At 31.7% G+C, this 25,060-nt stretch overlaps 1 protein-coding gene across 5 annotated transcripts in view; it reads left to right on the plus strand.

Moving 5' to 3' along the window:
• Positions 1-1,672: 1,672 nt before the first annotated feature.
• The window catches only part of Dip-B (Dipeptidase B), a 29,081-nt gene continuing 5,693 nt past the window's right edge, over positions 1,673-25,060 (plus strand). For 2 of the 5 annotated variants that reach the window (XM_085954771.1, XM_085954774.1), the window contains exon 1: positions 3,592-3,895. The gene's annotated coding sequence lies outside the window, so the exon portion shown is untranslated. Of the gene's footprint in view, positions 1,794-3,591; positions 3,896-22,126; positions 22,258-25,060 lie in introns of those variants that run through there. The other 3 variants (XM_085954773.1, XM_085954772.1, XM_085954775.1) reach the window with 3 other exon arrangements.

Genomic DNA, 25,060 nt, shown 5'->3' on the forward strand with positions numbered 1-25,060 from the left:
ACGATTTTGTCGTATGCAATGAAAAATTTGGTGATGAAGTAGGTACCTACTTCTTATTTTGGGCCGCACGCGACCCACGGGCCTCGGTTTGTGCATCACTGGTCTAGACACTCAGGTGTCTGGACACGTCATGCTTCACCAGAGTGTCTCGTGTAGAAAAGCTCACAGTATGTCGTCTGATTTGCGTGACAATGAATATGTGGCATCATAATGATTATTGTTGCAAATATTGTAATCAATGATTGTAATACAAATTTACAAAATAAATTTTAAAAAAATGTTGGTCCATTGTAATTTGTTTTAGAGGTAGGTACCGATTCTATCAATATTATAACAATTATTATCATTATATTTACCGATTGTGGTTTATAGGAAACTATTTTTAATAAGCATTACTGCCATCTATCGTCAAAAAGTGAAATAAACGTGCAATCTAGTGCAGCTAAAAGAGATAAATACACCTCAGTGTTGCCAACCGTACTATAATTATAGTATTTGTACTATAATTTTCGTCTGCGTACTATGTACGATATAAAACAGGTATAGTACGCCCAAAATACTATAATTTTGAGAAATCGGAAAAAAGTTGCCAATAGAAGAAAACCAATGCCAAAATAATCCGTGAGAAGCAAAAAAATGATAATCCCCATGTCTAAAAAAAGGTGACGCTTAACACAGCGATTTCCAAACTGGGAGGCGCGAAAAGTTTGTAGTTTGCAAATGCATATGTAGTTTATAAAACGGCCGCTAGTTATAAACAACACAAAAACAGTCCTATAAAAGGCTGTTTGCAAACCTTTCTGCAAATATGGAGACTACTTTTATAATCCCTCACTTCTATACTATGGTGAAGCGCAATGACTATCTCGTAAAAAAATGAAATAAAAGGGTCAAATTATTTATAATGTTGAAATTTGAGGCAAATTTGTTTAGGAACAATAATTTTGTTGTTAAACTTGTCTATTTGGTTGAAATTAAAAAAAAAAATTGAGTAAGTAAATCAATCCAAGGACCACTAATGCATTCACTGATTTAAAACGACAAAGTGAAGGCATTCATAACAAATTGGAGCTTAGGAAATCAAAATGACAGAAAAAAAAGTTCGCCATGTCTCCACTTTTAAATGATTTCTACGCCAGATATATTAAAGCAAACAAAAATCTATTTACTGAGTTCTTGGTTAGTTTGCTAATGCACTTTTTACATAATTTTATTAATAGCAAAAAAAAGTTTGGATTGACTACTATTGAAATTGATTGTGCTAATAAACAAGCACATTCGTCAAAAAATAATGTAATATAAGTAGTAAAACCTTGTTTATTTTTTTTTTCATTTTTGTATTCTTAAGTACGTACATTGTTGACTATTTAAAAAGGTGTCTGTATTATTTAATGAAATAAGGGGGGGGAGGCGCCTAGATTAGATTTTTTTAAAGGGAGGCTTAGTAACATAAAGTTTGGAAACCACTGACTTAACATTTGAATTTTGTCTAAAAAAACAAGACGTTAATTACCCCATGTTTAATTTTTTGAAAATGCAGAAAATTATTGGTCATTCAACGCGTACTATATTTTTTGCCGAAATACTATAATTTTGAAGTCACTGTACTATAGCTTCACTTTCAAAATATGGCAACACTGATACACCTACTCATGCCAGTGTACAGCGATCTGTCATGTGGAGTCCAGTGTAGTCTAGTGAGGGAGTATTTAAATAATTATTGTTCTATAGACGAGTTCAAATGGTACCTACCTATTATTTTTAAGTATCGTAGGTACCTACAAAAATAAAAGGTAAAATGACAATATTTAGTTTGTACCTATATTGCCTCCATTGCTTATATCGTTAGCCCAGCGTCAGGTTATAAAATTATGGGTCTCGAGCTCGAATCCCGGAACTGGCAAATTCACACATTGTTTTATCAATCTGTGTTTTGAACCAGAGTACCTACCTATAGATCTAAAAGGTTGAGCAAAGAGCTAATTACAATTTCTCGTAAAACAAGATCTGTTAATACAATCTCCACTATATAGGCGCCATTATGATGATCAGCTTAGGATTGAATTATGTTAATTTACCTACTTACTTACACGTCACAACAATATATTCTTACTTCTCTTAGATAATCTGCCATTCTTTTGGTAGGTAACCAAACCATACTACAAAAGATTTCGGTCCGACACAGTCGTCATTTTATGTGTAGGTAGGTAGGTATGTGTAAGTAGGTACCTACACACATACCTATTGCATTATTATGTACCTAGTGTCTCGTCTAAGTGCAAGAACGTAGTGGTCGCGCGGGGGCGGCGCGGCGGCGTCTTGCGCAACTCAAACGTATAACCGTGTGTAAAATGTTCGTAGACAGTGTCTTTTTCAGGGCAAAATACACACGGTTATACGTTTGAGTTTCGCAAGACGCCGCCGCGCCGCGCCCGCCAATTCACTACGGCCGAGCACTAAACTGCTCAAATCGATGAAAATGTTTCCGAGTAAAGTCCATGGACCTCGATTCCACTACGCCGACCGGGGTCCTTGGATTGCAAACTGGTTTGATATTTGAACGTACATAATTTGGGTAAATCTCAGTAAGAAATTGTTTTGGTTGTATTTTTTTTAATGGACTAAAAAATGATGAGTCGCTAATAGTATTCCAAAAGTAATATTAGAACGAGAATACAATTAACTACAACCATAAATAACTAAATGTCGTCAAAATTCGTTCGTTAATCGTTAGTAACGATTGTGAACTCGAACTAGGTACCAATAAATTTAGTCATTCGAACTTAAAAAATGTGAGGTACTTATATTAATTATGCTTCTTAATTTCTTTATATTATAAGGTAGATACTAATTAAAAATGGGAGATAAAAAAAACTAACCGGCAATAATTTTTGAATTTATTGTCATGTAAATCCACACCTAAACACAACATATTTTCAGGATGATTGAAGACATGCTAATAATTATTAGGTACATATCTTTAACACTTACTAGGTATCGCATCTGTCAAAAGGCAAAATAAATAATTATTATTTTACTCATTCATTGATCGTCTTTTCTTCATAAGGTGGACGATAGAAAATCCAATGACATACCTATTGTGCGCGGAGTTTTAGTTCGTCAATGAAGGGCCGGCTAGGATAATTATATTATTATATTGAAAGTAGGTATCTATAGGTCTCTACGACCATGTACAGGAAGATGTGTGGGCCTAACAAAATAACTAATTGTGTATATTCATCATCAATTTTTGCAAAAAAAATGCGATTTAAAACTGATAAGTACATAATTATTGTGTATTGTTATGTATGTATTGGTTCGACGATAAAAACATGGTTTGTGGCTTAGAGATTCCTTTGTATTAAATTTTAGTTAGTATTATTTATTGTCTATTCTCAAATAGTTTCGTCAAAAGTATTATAGTAGGTACCTATGACTTGTTTAATTATTTTATAATGTTATGAATTTTTTACATGGTGACACTGCAATGAAAAAATGATAACATTTCAATTATCTATAGATTATTTTATTAATAATTGTTGAAAAAATATTTTCGGAACACAGTATGTTTACGTATATTATCTATGGATCACAGCAAGCAAGTGACAACACTAGCTTCGTGTCAAGGACTTTTCATGTTTTCAATTTCAAGCTCAAGGTTGAAATTTCAAACAAAAACTTTCACTATTTTCTTCCTTGGACCATACTCAATACTGATACGTGTATTTATAATATTGAACCTACAATAACAATACACTGACTATATAGTTTGTCTTTGTCAGCCTGCGTTGCCTTCAATGAAACTAAAAATATGATGTCACGATAACATAATTTATTGAAAGTGAATGAACTCCCAATCTGTAATATTATAATAAATTCACCACCAAAAGTACAGGTAACTAGTAATTATACATTTTATTATTATTATTCTAAATGAACCGTTGATTTTTAGTAGGCTGTAGGTGTTAAAAAATGAAAACCTGTAGAAAAAAATGCACTGTCACAAGATGTACTACTAACCTACAAATCTATTCATAGATCATAGGCATGGATATCTAAAGCTAAAGCAACGTACATTAATTTAGGAATATTATGTATATTTAGCCATATCGGCTAGTTTTCTAACAATCTGATAAAGAAGAAATTGTTTTTACAGCACTACTATTTTACATTATTATGACATAGGTAACTGAAATGTCATCGGCCTTATTTTTTCATACTAATGTATATCGAAAGTGCAATGTTGCCAACCCTACTTTTAGGTGAAAATGATGCCATTTTGTTGCATCATACTCAGGGCTTGTATACGTGGGCTTAGTACTAATCATCAGTACTCACTACTCGCAGTAATACCACCACATGTGAACAGGCCAAATTAGTAATAAGCATTGGTATTCGGTCTGCTACCACGTGTCAGTATTTTTGTAACGGTGATCCATGCACGTGCATGGATTTACTGGCACCAATAGTGAGTAAATTAAACCATCGCGATCATACCTAACTGTTTACATATAAAGAGCTAACTGTCTCGCCATTATCATTTTTCAAGTGTAAGCGAGACACGTTTTTGTCATTGTAAGATCCTATTTCACTGGTTTGTAAAAATTGGTAAACGTCAAAATACTCTTCGCAGTGTAATTCTTTTTTTCCGGCAAGTTCGCCACTGTCGTACTGCGCAGGCGCAGATTTCACACAAGTTCCAACTGTCGCGTGAAAATTCAGAAACTGCTGAATTTTTTTGATCCATGCAAACTGGTACGATAATACGTATTTACACCTGCATTTTATTGTTAGTCTGCGATAATATGTACCGTCCATACACGTTTTAACGGGCTATAAGCCCATATAAGCAAGCCTTTACGCCAAGATGTATCTTTGTAAGATTTTCTTCAACGTCTTTGGTATAAACCAAAGAATTTGGATTACCTTTAAAGGAGTCTTAAATACTATTTCTATTATGACATTCAAATGCATTTACCAAACGAATAAAGCACACGGTTGGTGTTGGCACAGAGTTAACATCACTAAGTTGGCATTTCCAATTTCCTAACAATAACAATGGCTGCCACTTTTTGATATGCATTGTTTTTATGCTATTCACTTACTCCTCTAATTGATATACAATTTTACAGGATTTTTCAAGTAAATAATAGTGTAATAAGTAATTAAAATGATATAATATTGGCTGCTTATCGAATCATCGTGAAGGATTGCTTTTCATATGTCCTGCAAATTGGCAAATAAATTTCATTAGAAGTGTAAAGTCCTCATAACGCCCACGGTGGCCGAGCGGTTACGCATCAACTTATAATGTCATGGATCCCGGGTTCGAATCCCACGCTAGCAAATTCACATGTTCTTTTTCAATATATGTTTGGAAAAATGAACCATAAATCAGTGGCGGCCGGTGATTTTTTGGATTGTAATTTTTGAGGGTGCGCTGGAAACCTACCTTATTGAAAAATAAAATCAATTCGGCGTTATTTTTGATTTGACAAAACGTTATTGACATTTGAGAAATTACCTGTATATTTTATATTTTTAATAAAACATGTTGCGAGTTACTTAAATCTTTATTGGATTTGTTTTCAGAAACGATTGCATCTCTTATAGTAGATATATACCTACCTCTTTCAACGTAAGCCATCTTATTTTATATAAGTACATTATCTTTAGCAATTTGTACACTGTATGAATAATGATTATTATGAAACTGCACTTTGTGAAAGAGTATTAAGATTTATTAGCTTATCACTAGAATTCATGAATTAATAATTTTCTATACCTATTATAAATAACCAACATCATTTCGCGTTCAGTCAACACACAGGATAATGAAATATTAATTTTCCAGAAATGCGGTAGGTACCAAAATTATTTTTATCTTCACTGATTTAATTTGCAGTACACATAAATCAAAATATCTTACCGACATTCAATTATATTTCTAGCCCATTTTAAATTTTGAAAATAATGAATTCTATTGTATTTAGTTTAACAGGCATTTTACATACGAGATTGCTAAATATGATACTAAACATAATTTGAGCGTGAACAGAAGTCGCAGCGTCTATAATAACAAACCATAATTCAAATATGTAATTGCTCTCTACTCAGAACAATATGATGTCATTTTACCTGGTCGGCGCAAGATATTCTCGAACTTACGCATGGCATAAACGATCAGCACGGTTTAAGTTGTTTTATAATGGCTTTAGTTAATACTAAGCTTTGGGTTCATTTTAAGTAAATAAAATATATTGCCGGGGCGCGAACGACTTCAGTGATGATGACGTATACGGTCCATAGTGCCTGTATTATTGCCGATTGGGAATGTAGGCACATCGGTTTATGGTTTGCATTACAATAAGTGAGCGATAATATTAAAAACCTATGAAGAAAAAATATGATTTACGATGTTAAACGATGTTTCATAGCAATGCAAGCAGTGCAGTGCACTTGTATGATGTTAGACCAGCCGCCGCTGCCATAAATGCGAGTGAGAAAGTATTCGGCACCCTTATCATCTCCGCGACATGCGCTATAGTAGGATAAAAGAATAACAGATGTATGGAAGATTTTGTTATCGACGTAGCCGCAAAATCTTAGTTTGGCCGATAGCTTGTGTCGATAAACAGCGAGCACGTGTTGCTAAAATTGCTATTTTTATATTAAAAAAGTTATTTTTATTATAAAGCTAGTAATATAAGTTATAAATATAGTGGTAAATATTTTTATTTAATTCAGTAGAAAAGATGGTGGTGTGTGTTGCATTAAAATGTGGTAGCCGTACTGACAAGCAAGAAGATGGTATTACGTTTCATAGGTAAGTCGATACATGTTCGTGATAATTTATTTGTATAATATTATATATTTTAATATCAAGTGACCTAGTTTTTTTTAAAATAACTTAAATTATGGATATCTCTACCTAATGGTTGCATTTTGACCGCTTAAAAATACTATATAACGTAAAAAAAAAAATAGAAAATTATATTTTAATTCTGAGCGTCCAGTGCGACTTTGGGCGAGTACTAGCGAAATGTCCTTTGGTCTCAAACATTTGTATACAAATACGTTCGCTCACCTACAAACCAAACGCACGGTACGCAGCTTCATTTAGCAATGCAATGGGTGGCGTCTAGATGTATCTATAGTCTAAGGTTTGGACCTTAGACAATAGATACAGATAGACGCTTCACATTGCCTTGGTACGTGAAGCTGCTTGCCGTGTGTTTGGTTGTGTGAGTGAGTGGACATATACGAATACAAACATTCGAGACCATAGGCGTGCGGGAGAAACGGAATATTATTAATATTCATTGATGTTCATTGGTGGATATCTTCAATATAATAAATACAGAAACTTCAAAATGTATTATTATTTAATTATCATAATAATATGGTACTTACATTAAAATTAACAAAGTAAATAACTAAGTAGGTACATGAGTATAATCAATATTAAACTGACAAATTATCATATTAATTTACAAGTATCAATAATTCAAAGGTATGAAATCACATCATCTAAAAATATATACCTACAGAGTATATAAATAGACATGCACAATAGCGAATCGAATACAAAATATGGATCAAAGAAAATCACTTTGAAAAATTCAGATTATTAAAACACAAGTTGAAGGACGTGCAAAAAAAACCTATACAAATTATAATATTTGGATTATATAGAACAGGTCTGGGCAAGCGGCCCGCCAAGTTTTTCTGCGGGACCCGCGAGTTTTAATCGTATTTTTGAAAAAAAATACTTTTTTCTACATTTAACGCTTTGTTAAAAATAAAATTTTATAAATACATAAATTGCACCGTCGAGAAGATATCTGCAAATTTTACAACACTCTTAATTCGGACAAATTAGAACAACTTAAATAAAGATTCTGATCGAAAAATGTTGGTCATTTCTAGATCAACTTATATAATTATGTGAACAAACAATTTCAATTAGGATGATTATCAATACAAACTCTTTACAATCAAACATCACTGATAAACATTTACAAGCAGTTTTAAGAATCTTAAAAATTAACATCTGAAATTAAAAGGATGCTGAAGAATATAAAACAGTTCTTATTCATTCTTCTCATTAAATTGTTGGCTATAATACTTTGGACGCGGAAGACGCACACGGCGCGTAATGACCAGGCGGCCGATCGATGTAATTAACGTGCATTTTAAAGGGGGCAATTAAAATCTCATTATCTCTTCAGCAGCGAATGCGTTAAAGAATTATTTATTTTTTTATGTTGAAATTCTTTTTTCATGATAACGAATAACGTCCCCACGTTTATCCAATTCTGCCTTTTTGGTTCATATTTTGGGAATCTGTAATCCATTAGGGAGCAACATTACAATAACATTCATAAACCAATTACATTTAGGAAATCACGAAGCAAAAATGTTAACAAACAGGGCACTAAATCGATTATTCCTCGGGAGTTTTTCAACATGTATACTAAATTCCATTTCTTTAGCAAAACAATAAAATGATTGCCTACTATAGGTAATCTTTACTAATATTTTTTTTCAGTTTTTTGTTACTTCAATTTTAACCACATACCCACTTTTTGCGGACGCCTATGAATAATCATTTCGCTAGTGCTCGCCCAAAGTGCTCGCACTAGACGTTCAGCATTAAAATATAATTTTCTATTTTTTTACATTATATAGTATTGTTAAGCGGTGAAAATGCAACCATTCGATAAAGATATGCATAATTAAAGTTATTTCGAAAAAAACACTAGGTCACTTGATATTAAAATATATAATAATATACAAATAAATTATCACGAACATGTATCAACTTACCTATGAAACATAATACCATCTTCTTGCTTATCAGTACGGCTACCACATTTTAAGACAACACACAGAGCCATCTTTTCTACTTAATTAACTAAAAATATTTACCACTGACTTTATGTTTACCACAAAAAAATGCAATTGTAGCAACACGAGCTCGCGGTTATGGATGCTTTCTGAAGCGTTTCACCACGATTTGCCAGCGACATTGTTGGAAACTAACCAACACATGTGTAGACCTTTTATCTTACTCTAGCGCGTGTCTCAGAGATCGTAAGGGTGCCGAATACTTTCTCACTCGCACTCATGCATCGTTTTTGTTCAGGCCTTGGTTTGGACCCATAATATGACCCTAACAGGTAGAGCAAGTGACTAACGTCCCTTTCACGTAAAAACAAAAATCTGTTTATACAACTTAGACTACATTTAGACCAACCAAGTTGGGAAAGAACAAACATTCGCTCACTTGGTCTAAATGCGGCTTTAGGATCGAACATGGTTAAAAAGCTAAACTAATCAGTAGACTAGAGGCCCTTTGATATCTATATAGAAGGTTTTCTTTAACATCTTTGAAATAAAATAAACTCTAATTTTCGTTTATGGAAGAAAACAAAAATAGATTTTCGAAATTTAAAAATTGAAAACAAAGACAAAAAATGTCTACAGAATGACAGTGATTCCTGGTATTAGTGAGTTGCATTTTTTCCTGTTGTAGGAGATATTTTTGGTTTGATTTTTTAAATGATTTGATGTGTAACGGGTGCAAGAATCTTACAAAGAGGTAAACATTGAATAATACTAGAGTTATCAATTAAAAACATTTTTGACCAATGATGGCATTTGATGTATGAGTTTTATAAAATGGACTCGCCTTGATTCTCACCAAAATCAAAATTATATCAAATCACCATAATCCAATGAATACTAAAAAGGTCATTTGACATATTGTATCTATTGCTATTAGTGCTGCCAATAATTAAATGATTCCTAATTTATGTCTATGAATTTTTGCAATTAGATTTATAGTGGTTTTTAATTCTTCAAATCAAGTCATATCTTATTAGATATTATACTTCTTAGCATCACATTGCATTTTTTTTGTTGTTAGTAATAAAATTATGCTAAAATAAATAGTGATCGATAGGTTGAAAACCAAGTGTTATTATTTTAATATCATACAATTATTACAGCATCTTTGACTCAACATATTATCAATATTAAGTCCAAACAATAATTGCCCGCCGGCAGAAAGTCAGTAGCGACTCATTAAAAATTCAGTTAAAAACAAACATTAATCCGTGTAAAATATGCATCTAGACGATTTAATAGAAAGACCAGGAAACAACCGGTGTGCCATGAAGAATCTTTACTGCCGTTGTTGAAGTAAAGCAATTTCTCCAAAAAGTATTATATAGTAATACAGGTGAAATCAAAAATGCTTTAAACGCAGATTATTAAAATCTCAATAGATAGCAGGTTATATTGGCTTTGGTTTAAAACTTAAAATAAATTTTAGGAAAAATTACTATATAAAATAAAGCTATCCAGCGATAACAGCACAATCAGTCATTTTGGTCTTGCGCGCTTAGTCCTGAAAGTAGTTACATTATCAATAATTATGTAAAATATATTTTCATATGTGATAATCGAAAACCGAATAATATTAGTCGAGAGAAGTATTAAAACATCTACCTATGTATTTTGCAACGTTTTTCTTAGGTAGTATTCTTATTTGTCCGGTACAAATCTTGCAATCGATTTTTAACTAACTTCCCGACTAGCTAGACATTTGAAACTTTTAGAATATAACAAAACACGATGCCAATGCATTTTTTTAATAGTTTTAGCCATCTTTAAGTATAATTGAATTCATTTTTAGTTAATTCTGTTTTGTATGAAAAGTTATTTCGATGCCAATATTGGTTGCTACGGGGTCCTAGCAACTAAATTATCTTTCATTATTATTATCCTAAGAGATTTTGGAAAATACACCAACAGCTCATTTAAGCGACATTTTATTGTTATTTTTACATCTTCACTTCGAAATGTGCGCTACCGATTCATCTACCGTTTGAATTGACCACATTTCACAAATTTTCAATGATTTCACAGGTACTTGACGTTTATATCCGATATTTTCTTACACACCGTATACGATCGCCATATTTACCGTCCACGCCTGTCAGAATGACGTCTTTGTCGCTTAAGACCTTCTAATCCTTTATTTGACAAACAAATTCGATTATTTTTATTCAAATATCGTAATGTAGGCATTGGCGCACTTTTTTCCGGTGAAAAAACCATAATCCTGGTACAATTTACTACGTATAATATCTTTTGACAGCGGGGTACGCCACTGACGGCCATTTCATAGATAACGTGATATTCCAAATTTGATTTTTTTAAATACTTCTTTGTGGCTGTTCACCCACTATTTTTGTTATTGAATAATTACCTAGGCTACTAATTTCCATACTAAAAAAGTTGCCATTGCAAACAATGAAAGAAATTAATACGAATTGTTATAGTTATCAAAATGTGTGATATTGTATAATATCTACCTATTTTTTTCGTCCCTATCATCATCAATCTTGACCTATACACTGCTGGATGAAGGCCTCCTCAGCCTTATTCTACTCCTTACTTACACATGAATTGTTATATTTATCAAAATCAGTGATATAATATTATAATCTACCTATCTATATATAATGCCATTATTATCACGAGCCTCAATAAATCCACTGCTGGATGAAGGCCTCTCTACGTTGATTGTATTCTTGACAGTATTGAATTTCTAATGTTATTTATCTACATATTCATATCGTCATCATAATCATCATCATCATCATCAACTAGGATCAATCCACTACTGGATGAAGGGTTCCGCAACCTGATTCTACTACTATCGGTTTAACGAATTTGCGATATTATACCTATTTCTATCATTCTTATATCATCGACCTGAACCAATCCACTGCTGGATAATGGCCTCCCTAGCCCGGTTCTACTCCTTTCTGTCATATGAATTGCTGTATTTATCAAAATCAGTGATATTATATTTAAAAACATATTCATATCGTCATCATCATCATCAACCAGGATCCATCCACTGCTTAATAAAGACCTCCCTAGCCTGATTCTACTCCTTTTGTCATATGAATGTATGTATTTATCAAAATCTGTGATATTATATGTATCTACACATTCATATCGTCATCATCATCATCATCATTATCATATACCTGAACCAATCCACTGCTTAATAAAGACCCCCTTAGCCTAATTCTCCTCCTTTCTGTCATATGAATTTCTGTATTTATCAAAATCGGTGATATTATATTTATCTACATATTCATATCGTCATCATCATCATCATCATCATCATCGACCTGAACCAATCCACTGCTTAATAAAGACCTCCCTAGCCAGATTCTACTCCTTTCTGTCATATGAATTTCTGTATTTATCAAAATCGGTGATATTATATTTATTTAAATATTCATATCGTCATCATCATCATCAACCAGGATCCATCCACTGCTTAATAAAGACCTCCCTAGCTTGATTCTACTCCTTTTGTCATATGAATGTATGTATTTATCAAAATCTGTGATATTATATGTATCGACACATTCATATCGTCATCATCATCATCATCATTATCATATACCTGAACCAATCCACTACTTAAAGACCTCCTTAGCCTGATTCTACTCCTTTCTGTCATATGCATTGCTGTATTTATCAAAATCGGTGATATTATATTTATCTACATATTCATATGGTCATTATCATTATCATCATCATTGACCTGAACCAATCCACTGCTTAATAAAGACCTCCCTAGCCAGATTCTACTCCTTTCTGTCATATGAATTGCTGTATTTATCAAAATTGGTGATATTATATTTATCTACATATTCATATCGTCATCATCATCATCATCGACCTAAACCAATCCACTGCTTAATAAAGACCTCCCTAGCTTGATTCTACTCCTTTCTGTCATATGAATTGCTGTATTTATCAAAATCGGTGATATTATATTTATTTACATATTCATATCGTCATTATCATCATCATCATCATCGACCTGAAACAATCCACTGCTTAATAAAGACCTCGCTAGCCTGATTCTACTCTTTTCTGTCATATGAATTTCTGTATTTATCAAAATCGGTGATATTATATTTATTTATATATTCATATCATCATTATCATCGACCTAAACCAATCCACTACTTAAAGACCTCCTTAGCCTGATTCTACTCCTTTCTGTGATATGAATTTCTGTATTTATCAAAATCGGTGATATTACATTTATCTACATATTCATATCGTCATCATCATCAACCAGGATCAATTCACTGCTGGATGAAGAGTTCCGCAACCTGATTCTACTACTATATTATACCTATTTCTATCGTCCTTATCATCATTGACCTGAACCCATCTATTGCTGGATAAAGGCCTCCAATGCCTGATTCTACTCCTTTCTGTCATTTGAATTGCTGTATTTATCAAAATCGGTGATAATATATTATATCTATTTCCATTATCATTATGAACCTGAATCAATCCACCGGTGGATGAAGGCCTCTCTAAGTTGTTTGAATTTCTGTCGGTCATATGAATTGCTGTATTTATCAAAATTGCTGATATTATATTTTCCCATTCATAATATCGTCATTATCATCATCAACCAAGATTAATTCACTGCTGGATGAAGGTTATCCCAACCTAATTCTACTCTTCTTGGTCATATAAACTGCAATATTTTTTTAAATTTGTGATTTTATATACCTACCCATTTATATCGTCATTATCGTCATCAACCTGTATCAATCCACTGCTGGATGAAGGCCTTTTTAAGCTGATTCCACATCTTTAGGTCTTATAAATTCCTATTCTTATCAGATATAATATGTATTACTTCATTATTTATCAACATTTGTCTCGATATGAATGTCCCGCACCGGGAAACTATATTGTTTAAGGTTAATTTGTAAAACAAAATATGATTTTTAAAATATTATTCTGTGGCTCCAAGCATTTATTTTTTATAGACAATGAAACAAAATAATGTTTAAATTTAATTTTTATGCTGCTAACCTTTTTCTATTATGTAAATGGGATCCGAAAGAGATTAATATTCGCGTTATATTGGATCGCTATTTATGATAATCACGATTGAGATGTATAACTATTTATCATATTTAAATGCACATACCTACACATATATTGTATTAAAATTAAAATGACAGTGGTAGCAATTGGCGATTGCCAGCTGTTTTGCTAGGCTTAGCAGCCTGAAATGGTGTCAGATGATATTGAGAAGGCCAGACTCCAGAATAGACTACGCACATGACTCTAAATTTGTATTTGCAGTGACGACATGCATACCTATCATAAAACTGACAAATCAGATAAATTTTCAATTGTCTGACGTGAATGAAAATCCATCCCGAAGGGAAAACTATGGCGCCGTCTATACACACTTTACAATTATTATATTAAAATCCAACACCAAGTCACTATGATGAAAAGCTGTCTGCAAGACCTAGCGAGACAGACTGGCGAGAGCCAGCTGGCTCAGCTAGTCTCCTATATATTATTATCCTAAGAGATTTTGGAAAATACGTCAACTTTTTTATTTAAATACCACTTTGTTGATTATTAAAGGAATTCACTTCAATTTTTGGAGTCCCGAATCTACTTCCATTTGAATCGGGCACAATTTGATAAAACTCGACACAATCACAGATAAACTCATTTTAAATCGCGTTTTACATCCGTCACCATACATTTTCGCTACTTTACTGTCTATCTACCGCAAATTGATTATAATGTCGCATAACACTTTCTGTTTAATCGAAATTTTAGAAATCAGAATTAATATTCCACAAATCTATTCAAATCTGTAAGTAGCACATTGGCCCACTATTGAGTTTTAACTAGAAATAAATACATCTTTCCTCACTAATTACTACGAAAATATAATCTAAAACTACTTCACTGCCACTTATCTGTCAAACTGAAATATATCATTGATTTTCAATTGTTTTCGCCTATAACAAGTTCATTTGACGTGTCAGAATTCAAATTTAGAATTTGCAGAAACAATCGAAAAATGTGACATTTCTATTAGCATGTTAAATAATCAATTTAAATCAAGACATTTTTATTGTAAGATGAGTTTTCTAATAATTAATAACAAATTTGATTTTTTTAAATACTTCTTTGTGGCTGTTCACGAACTCTTTTTTATTGAATAATTAGGCTACTAATTTCCATAGATATAGTCATATTAAGTTGCCATTGCAAACAATGAAAGAAATTAATACAAATTGTTATAGTTAACAAAATGTGTGATATTGTATAATATCTACCTATTTTTATCATCCTTATCATTATCAATGTTGACCTATCCACTGCTGGATGAAGGCCTCCTCAGCCTTATTCTACTCCTTACTTACACATGAATTATTATATTCATCAAAATCAGTGATATTATACTATCTACCTATCCATATCTATATTTATAATGACATTATTATCACGAGCCTAATTAAATCCACTGCTGGATGAAGGCCTCTCTACGTTGATTGTATTCTTGACAGTATTGAATTTCATAATCATCATCATCAATTCACTGCTGGATGAAGGTTTCCGAAACGTGATTCTACTACTATCGGTTTAACGAATTTGTGTATTATACCTATTTCTATCATCCTTATCATCATCGACCTGAACTAATCCACTGCTGGATAAAGGCCTCCCATGCCTGATTCTACTCCTTAAAGTTATTTGAATTGCTGTATTTATCAAAATCGGTGATATTATGTCTATTTATATTGCCATTACCATCATGAGCCTGAATCAATCCACTGGTGGATGAAGGCCTTTCTAAGTTGTTTGTATTTCTGTCGATCATATGAATTGCTATATTTATCAAAATTGCTGATATTATATTTACCCATTCATAATATCGTCATTATCATCATCAACCAAGTTCAATCCACTGCTGGATGAAGGTTATTCCAACCTAATTCTACACTTCTTAGTCATATAAACTGCTACATTTTTTTAAAATTTGTTATTTTATATACCTACCTATTTATATCGTCATTATCGTCATCAACCTGTATCAATCCACTGCAGGATGAAGGCCTCTTTAAGCTGATTCCACATTTTTAGGTTTTATAAATTCCTATTATTATCAAAATTGATCTATTCCTCTCAGATATAATATATATTGCTTTATTATTTATCAACATTTGTCTCGATATGAATGTTCCGCACCGGGAAACTATATTGGTTAAGGTTAATTTTGAATTCAAAATTTGATTTTTTAAATATTATTCTATGGCTGCAAGCATTTATTTTTTATAGACAATGAAACAAAACAATGTTTAAATTTGTTTTTTTATGCTGCTAACCTTTTTCTATTATGTAAATGGGACCCGAAAGAGATTAATATTTGAATATATTGGATCGTTTTTTATGATAATCACATAATATTGCTGTATATTCGAATGAATGAGATGTATAATTATTTATCATATTTAAATGCACATAACTACACATATATTGTATTAAAATTAAAATGTCATTGGTAGCAATCGGCGATTGCCAGCTGTTCTGCTAGGCCTAGCAGCCTGAAGTGGTGTCAGACGATATTGTGAAGGCCAGACTCCAGAATAGACTACGCATATGACTCCAAATTTGTATTGGCAGTGACGACTTGCAAATCGTAAAACTGACAAATCAGCGAAATGTCAAACTGTCTGAGGCGAATGAAAATCCATCCCGAAGGGAAAATTATGGCGCCATCTATATATACTTTAAAATTATATTAATATCCAATACCGCCAAGCCGTCTGCAAGACCTAGCGAGACAGACTGGCGAGAGCCAGCTGGCTCAGCTAGTTATAAATAATATATACGTGCGTTACTATGGAAATCAATATGGAATGACATTTCATTATTCAGTATTTCTATCATGTACAATTTTTTTTGATCGTTTAAGCTAGTCAAGTCAAGTTTATATGATTCAACAGAAAATTTAAAAACGTTGTATATAAAAAGTTCTTTTTATCTTGTAATTATTATTTTACATAATTTGGGACATGTATGTTTCTGAGATATTCCAAATTATATGTCACCAGGTGATCAATGCGATCATCACATGAGTAAAATCACTGCAAAAAAAAGTGTTTTTACTAATTAATATTTATTATATAATATACTCTTTCTGCTAATTATTACTTGGTATCGAGCACATTATTGGTCATATTACATCTTGTAAATTATTATTATTTAACTTATAAACCCCTACTAAATCACTGACTATGCAACGATAGTTCCGCCATTGCAATTGAATGCATCATCAATTTCCAGCTGTAATGATTAATTGTATAATGTTATTGCCTCATCCCACAATATTTATCATCAGTTTGTCTACATTGTTAGTATTATTTATAAAAATAATAAATATGTTATATCTTGACTATAATTTATGATGAGTGATGACAAAATGTGTATATAATTTACTAGTAACAGTGACCATAATATTTCTTTATGTAGTAATAATATTAGAGCATTACATTAATTGAAGATTTTTTGGTTATTGGAAGAAATTTTAGTTCATCAAATTGAACGTACAAAGTAAGAATAGATTACACATATATTGCTTGAAACTTTCGCAGTTTGAAGTCGTTTTTGGTTGTCTCCGTGCATTTTTCGTCCGTCTTTCTTCAACGTTTTGGGCTTATTGGAAAATAATAATATTAGTACTATTTGATATGTGAATGTGAACAATGTTCTAAGTCTGATGACAATGGTTCTGTTTTGCTGATAGTGAACAATGAAAACTTGCATGTATGTATGATACTATTTATGTGCTTTTAGAATAGCATATTTCTCTGCAAAAAGTGTTTTTTTTTCTGGGAATTTGTAATAGTTTGCTATTTTTGGCTGTATAATATTTTTCCAGTAAAACTCAATAACAATAATTATATAAATACAATTTAGTGGTTATAAGTTGAAAATAGCCATTCGAACATGCCAAAGTATTTTTTTTATCAAATGTTTTATCAGTCTGCGGTTTACATTAGAAACTTAGTCATAGATTGTAATACTAAAACATTTTAAAACATTTATTATTTACATAATATTGATAAAAAATTAAAAAATACTAAGAACACTAATATTTAAAAGATATCACATTGTCTGCCTATATGAGGTTGGTTTCTGTGCAAATTAAGACGATTAAATTACCACTGATATGACGTACAGTGGAACCTAAATCATCTGAAAAAAATTTGGATGAAAGTCAGTGAAAGTAAATTACTTTCTCACTCGTTGGTCAGCAGAAATTTTCTTTTCTGATGGTTCATGAATTTTTGGCATCCAAATGCATATGCTAAAGATTCCAATAAAATCGTCAAATCATGTGCACCTGCAAGTGTTTGTGCATTGTGTTTTTGTTCTTAAAATGGATTAACGGTTTTACGTGACGAAATCAACCACGATCAGTCGTTATTGTACGTTACCATATAAATAATATTTTTTATTTTTGTGTTAGTGGTCCATTTCGAAAACATTTCTCCTGTTTTCACTGGTCTGTAAGTGTAAAAGGTTGAGAAACATACGAGTCTAGATAATGATTACTTAAAAAATAATTAGTATCCTATTTTACATTCGGAACATTTAAATTATATAGGTACAGTAAAAACAAAACAAGGATTCGGTTCGTGGATTGTATGCGTGGATACGTATACCGTTGTCAGCGCTGCGAGCACATCGACTGCCAAGTAATTTGTACCACTAGTGTGGCTAAACATCCGCACGCACACCATCGACAACCGAATCATTGTTTTGTTTTTACTGTATGTAGTTATTGAATGTTTCATAATTACATACATTATACGAATCATTGAAACGTTTAGACGATTGAAGACATTGTTTCGATAACTTAAAATACTTAATAAGAATGTAACATTGAAAACTAATTAATTCATTTAGAAAAATGTCTATCAATATGAAGTTTTAGTAGCATACCAAGATTTACCAAATGTATGAATATTAAATGCTAGGTTGCCACAAATGAAAATATTCAATAAATTATTGTGATCTTTTATATACATTAATTATCATCTGTACTTTTTTTTGCCTATCTAAACTTTAGATAATAAAACTCTAATTCTCTAAAGAGATAAATCAAATTCTTATCATGATAATACACTTTTTATCTGCTATTTGTTAGTTTTATATAAATAAAAATTGTATAATATATATAATATATATAAAATTTTATATAAATACTAGTGATGAAATCTTGAAAGTGTTATATTGATTGACGGATAATTTCATAATATTGAAACAGATTATCATTTCTTTTAAATAAAATATATCAGGACTTTCGATATGAAATTTCATCATCAATCATCCATTAGTACAAGACAGACTTGTTGCATACTTTGTAAATAATGATAATAATATCACAACCATTGTCAGTGTCAGGGCTGGGAAGGATACTGCGTGCTTACCATTGTTAAGTGATAAAACATGTTGCCCATAATTAATATAATGTGTATGCATGTCTTTTTTTTTAAAAACAGCCTTATGGTCTGCCTTGTTATATGAAATGTTAAATAATGTCACTCAATATCAAGGATGAAGGGTCACCTCAACTGATTACATTTATGTAATATTCAATAATCTATTTGCATATTTGTATGTATTGATCACAAAGTATATAAAAATATGTAGACAATCTTTCCCAACCAGTTCCAATAATTTTTAAAAATAAAACATTTACATATTATATTGACACAAAATGTATCTAAGTTAAGTAAAAATGTTTTCATTTTTTTTACCTGTGTCGAACATTATAATATATTATTATGTCAACCAAATACAGATTTCTCAAAATTTTACAAAATATATCAATGGTTCCTTCAATTGAAAAAGATTGGAAAAGAACTAGGTACTGATGTAGAGTAATATAAGTGCAGTGTTACCAGATAAAAGATTAAATTTATCTTATCTTTTTTTTGTTAAGATAAAAATAATTTCAATTAGAAATGTATAGTTTATGGAGACTACACATATATATATATATATATATATATAAATTAAATAGGTACCGTGAAAATGACATACTTTTCACAATTAACCACTGAAAAGCTAACATTATTAAATTATGACATACAGACCGGTGTCCTAATTACTGCCAGAAATAATTTTGTCACTTACTAATTCTGTCTTCGCAGTGCAGTAATGGATATTATGCTCAGCATCAGAACTGTTTCATAACTAATGGTCTATTTTTCTAAAATTGTACTGAGTATTAAGTTAATTGTACTCTAATTTAGTTATCTACATATTAATAGAAGAGTTTTGAGAGATAATGATAGGGAATTTTGAATATCAGAAAAACCTAAGTAAATCTGTTCATAATGTGAAGAGGTTTGTAAATAAAGATTACATCAATCTGTCATCGATTTATTTTATTCAATCCCGGAAATTGAATAATTTTATGTTTCTTTACGTACTACCTCAATTATTATTTAATATATATTTTATAAATTAACATGTTAAACTTTATTCTGATACTTACATCTTTTACATACATTACAATATGTTGAATATTAAATGATTGTCATAGAACGTTACAATGTAAATGACATGTTTTTATTTATTTTAACACTACAACAGGCCGTGAGGCCCAATTATGGTAGTGTAGTAGTAAAAACAAATTGTTACAAAATATGTTTTTTATATAACAGGTGGCAGTACCACCTGTCAAAATTCTCATACATCTTCCTATCTCTCTCTTTTATGTTTATGTGTGTGTTCTGTCTTACTGTTTTTATTCAAGCGTTCCAGACTCAAATATTTGTCTGAGCTGCTACATCAGCGTGGTGGAGTCTTTGTAGAGGTTATTCTTTATCCATAATGTTTCTATTTTTTGATCGATCGTGTATGTTGCCTAAGGTTACAGTAGATTACCGATCCCTATTTTAATTACTCTTAAATCTCATGGATAACACTAATTTCTCGATTACTCGATATGCTATTACCCCACGGTAAACGTCTGTCAATCTATTATTTAATTATAAACGGTGCATGAGAGTATTTGTTTTCTTTCACAACCAGATTAAAATAGATGATTCCTTCTATTTTTGTATTTGCGTTTATACGTGTATTTTTATTACGTCTTCTCCCTGTCACGCTCTATTTTACACATATTCGTTTGTTTCCTTTCATGCGTTATAGATAATTTAAGACAAATATAATATTTAATGTAGATAATTAAATCTATAAGTACATAAAAAAGAATATTTTTTTAATTGTATTAACACCCCTCTCCCCGTCTCTGTCAAGAAAACTGTCATAATAAGCAAATTCTTATAAGAGATATACAAGCCCATGTAATACAATACAGCTATTAGGTACTGAGAGCCCTTTTAAAATTATTGAATGTCTATACTATTTTTGGCAATATTTGGCACCACCAGGAAACTTAGAAATAATGGGAACTGAAATACCTAACGAGTGTGGAGTAACAGGCAACCAATCTCGAGTGTGGAAGAATTTGGATAAACTTTAACACGTGTCAAGACTTTTGTCCTTCGTTCTGACAACTCGCTCTCGGTTTATGCACTGACGCTCATTCAATATCGGTGTATTTGAAGGTTGCTACACACTATTGCACATCTACAATGTGTGGTTCATTTTCGTAGGACACTCACATTCAAAACCCTGTGTCAAAATGTAGTGTATTGGAGTATAGCCTATCGGAATTCTATTTATTAATCTGTTCTGTGGGCATCACAGTAAAACCTTAATTTTGCCATGGACTTCAGATTTAACGGATAAAATTTTCAGTCCGTACTCACACCCACGTTGGCCTAGTGCGTAAGGCTGTCATCTTTGTATAAATACATCCAATGGATTGTACAAATGGCTAACAACTATAAACTAACTAATCTGTCATTTTTTTAACATAAGCGTTTGGAAAACCTACAACGGACTTTCAGCATTCACAGCACACCCCTTAACCCAAATTAGTCCATTGCATCGCGGTTTTACTATATTACAATAACCAAATACTCATTAGACTCTTTCATTTACCATAATAATTATTATGTGTTTAACTGGTTATTAATATTATTATTAAAGATTAGAATTGGAAATGACCCACTATTGACAGTGGTGATAAAGTATTAATATTAAATAAACAGCTAATGTCTCTTTATCATATTGCTTTGTATAAAGATATAAGCCAGGCAATGTGGTTGTGTGTGAACAAAATATCACTGCTGTGGACAATATAATACAGTTTATCTAGTTACTTCAAATCAGTCGGTGTCTGGCCTCCTCTGTGTTGACTGGCCATTGTCCAACGCGACTTATCATAGATTCGTGAGTAATGAACAATTTAATTTTTTACCTACATACATTCATAAGTCTATTTTTTAGTCTATAGTGTATTTACAAATATATTTGACCAACTATTATTTTAAGTAAGAGTATTAGAAAATCAAATTATTTTCCAAATAATAAATGTACTTTCCACATAAATTTCCCATATTATATAGGTGGTGAGTTAATTATTATAGAAAATTTAATAGGTATACCGTCGTTTCAATGGTAATTTTAGTGGTAATGGCGATTTTGATAAGTATATAGATCCACTTACGAAGAGCATGGCCTAATACTTTAGATTCTATAATATTTTATTTGATTTTTACAATTTTTTTTAAATTAAATGAGTTGCATTAAATGTTTTGAGATGCAATATTATTATGTACATTAATATTGAACTTTAGATTGTCCTTGTAGTGTATAATAATAGATTATATTCAATGTCTTAAAGCTATTTATTTACCTGCATCTTAAATATCTGATAATTTATTTATTTATGTCAAATTGAAGGTGATCTTTCTATATTTGTTCAGACAGGTAAATGAACCTTGGAGATTTTCAATCTATACTAGAATTTTATTAGTGTATGTATATGATTAATGACACAGAAAAGTTATCAAATTACAGAAATCAATTTATTTCTTAACAATTAAAAATATCTTGTCAATTATTTCATTTATTTTAATGTACATAACAGCAATATAAATGAAGGTAATTGTGCCACAGAGGTAGACACGAGCTTTTATAATTTTTTTTTTTACGAAAACAGTTTATTCCATGTAGACAATTATAATAAATACCTTTTTCTGTCGGCGCATCGGCTTTTCGATCCAATAATCGTTAATTGAAAATTTGAAATTTTCATACATTTTGATACACCATTATCACAAACTAAGATTATATGAGGTTGGGGTAGGTTAGGTTAGGTTTGGTTTGGTTTGGTTTGGTCTAAAAAGAAAGTTGTAAAATCTCATGTCCACCTCTGCGGCACATTTACCTAAATGAATATTCAATGAATGTTCAATAAAAAGTGGCGATATGTTTTTTTTCCATGATACTTATTATATCTGGTTTATTAATTTAGTGCGGTAATAAATTTGTTAATTTAGTAGGTACCGTTATGTCAGGGCAAAATTGATTATTGTTATGGTTTACATTCCCGTTTCCACTTACATTTAGCCTATTACTTTCTCTCACTTGGCGACACTTCGACTATAACTTATTCTCTGTCAAAACTATTGAACATCACGCTGATGTGGTGTGTTTATAGTTATCTTAGAACCGAGCCACACCGGGCGACTCTGGTCTCGAGACCAGTCGCGCGACTGGTCTCCTCGTGTGATTTACTCGGGCGACTTGCCGGCGACCAGAGAGGCAGCCAATAATAAAAATATTAATGAATGTACACGCAAGTATGCAAAAAAATACGTTCTTTCCGCAGCATGGCTGCAGGCGACCAAGGCAGTCAATAATAATAATGAATGTACATACCTACGCAAGTATGCAAAAAACAATAAATATAATGGCGTGGCTGCCCGCGACTAATCGCCCGGTGTGGCAGCACTCAATACATAGCTATATATGTTTTCATACATCGCTACCGGTCGCCCGACCAGAGAGACTGCGAGACCAGACCGAGCGCAAGAACGAGATTTTACTGATCGCCCGACTTTATTGCTTGCGCGACTACTGGGCGACCAGGTGTGGCATGGTCCATATAACTGCATGCATCGGTCTGGTCTCGAGACCAGAGTCGCCCGGTGTGGCTCGACTCTTAATCATTTATAAGAAGTTGATGATTTTATGTACTTTTCCCGTCCAATTCCATTCTTCTACAATATTGATTTATAATATTATGTCTTTGGTCCATCTTCCAAAGAGCAAAATAGAATATTATTTGATTATTTAAAAAGCTGTATTCACTTGATTGACCTACATAACATGAATTGAATAAAACGATAATAATGTTGGCTAATTCCACCGATAAGAAAAAATATATAAATAATATGAAATTGTTGGAAAATAATAATGTTATGTTTTTTCTTTGGAGTTACATGTGATCATGTTATAAATACGTATGCATGCATATTATTCATTACATTGATCTTTTTTGGTTGGTATTTACATAGATAATCCGTACCTACTCAATATAATTTTTATCGGTCTGAAACAAGTAAACAACATTCATTATTGTATGTGTATACATGATTTCTGTTCACATACATATTTATTTTGACATCTGTCACTTCTGTTTCAATTTCACCACTCTGTTTTATGCTCGTAAATCGGCTACATAATGCATAACCATACTTATTTCTATAAGTATTGTGTTGTAACCATTAATGCGTCAGTCTATTGCAGTGATTTGAAATCTTTTTTTTGTTAGCGGACCCTTTGAGCGGAACACGTATTTACATCCAGTAGTGTAAATTTCAAAAAAGACATGTAAATCAGCTTGCAATCAGTTATAAATGGCATATCTTAGAAAAGTGTCACCTATAAGCAGATTCAAATTGCTGCCCCTTACTATCTGAATTAAAATTTAATTTTTCTGCAATGGATATTGGAATTTAAAAAAATCTTATACTTATACACATCCACAAATATTTAAAGAATGTTGGCACAGCAGGCGAAATGTTGTTTGTATTCTTTCCTTAATTTGCCACCCCTTTATTATTATAATATATTGCCCCTAAGTAACGCTTGGAACATATGTATATCAATACATTGCTGTACATGATTGTAACGTAAGCGTAGATACACATATTTTATGATTTCACAGAAACACAATGCAAAGTGT

Source organism: Rhyacophila brunnea, unplaced genomic scaffold (assembly GCF_057557595.1).
Source record: "Rhyacophila brunnea isolate RB1 unplaced genomic scaffold, BYU_Rbru_1.0 scaffold_4, whole genome shotgun sequence".
NCBI classification, from domain to species: Eukaryota; Metazoa; Arthropoda; class Insecta; order Trichoptera; family Rhyacophilidae; genus Rhyacophila; species Rhyacophila brunnea.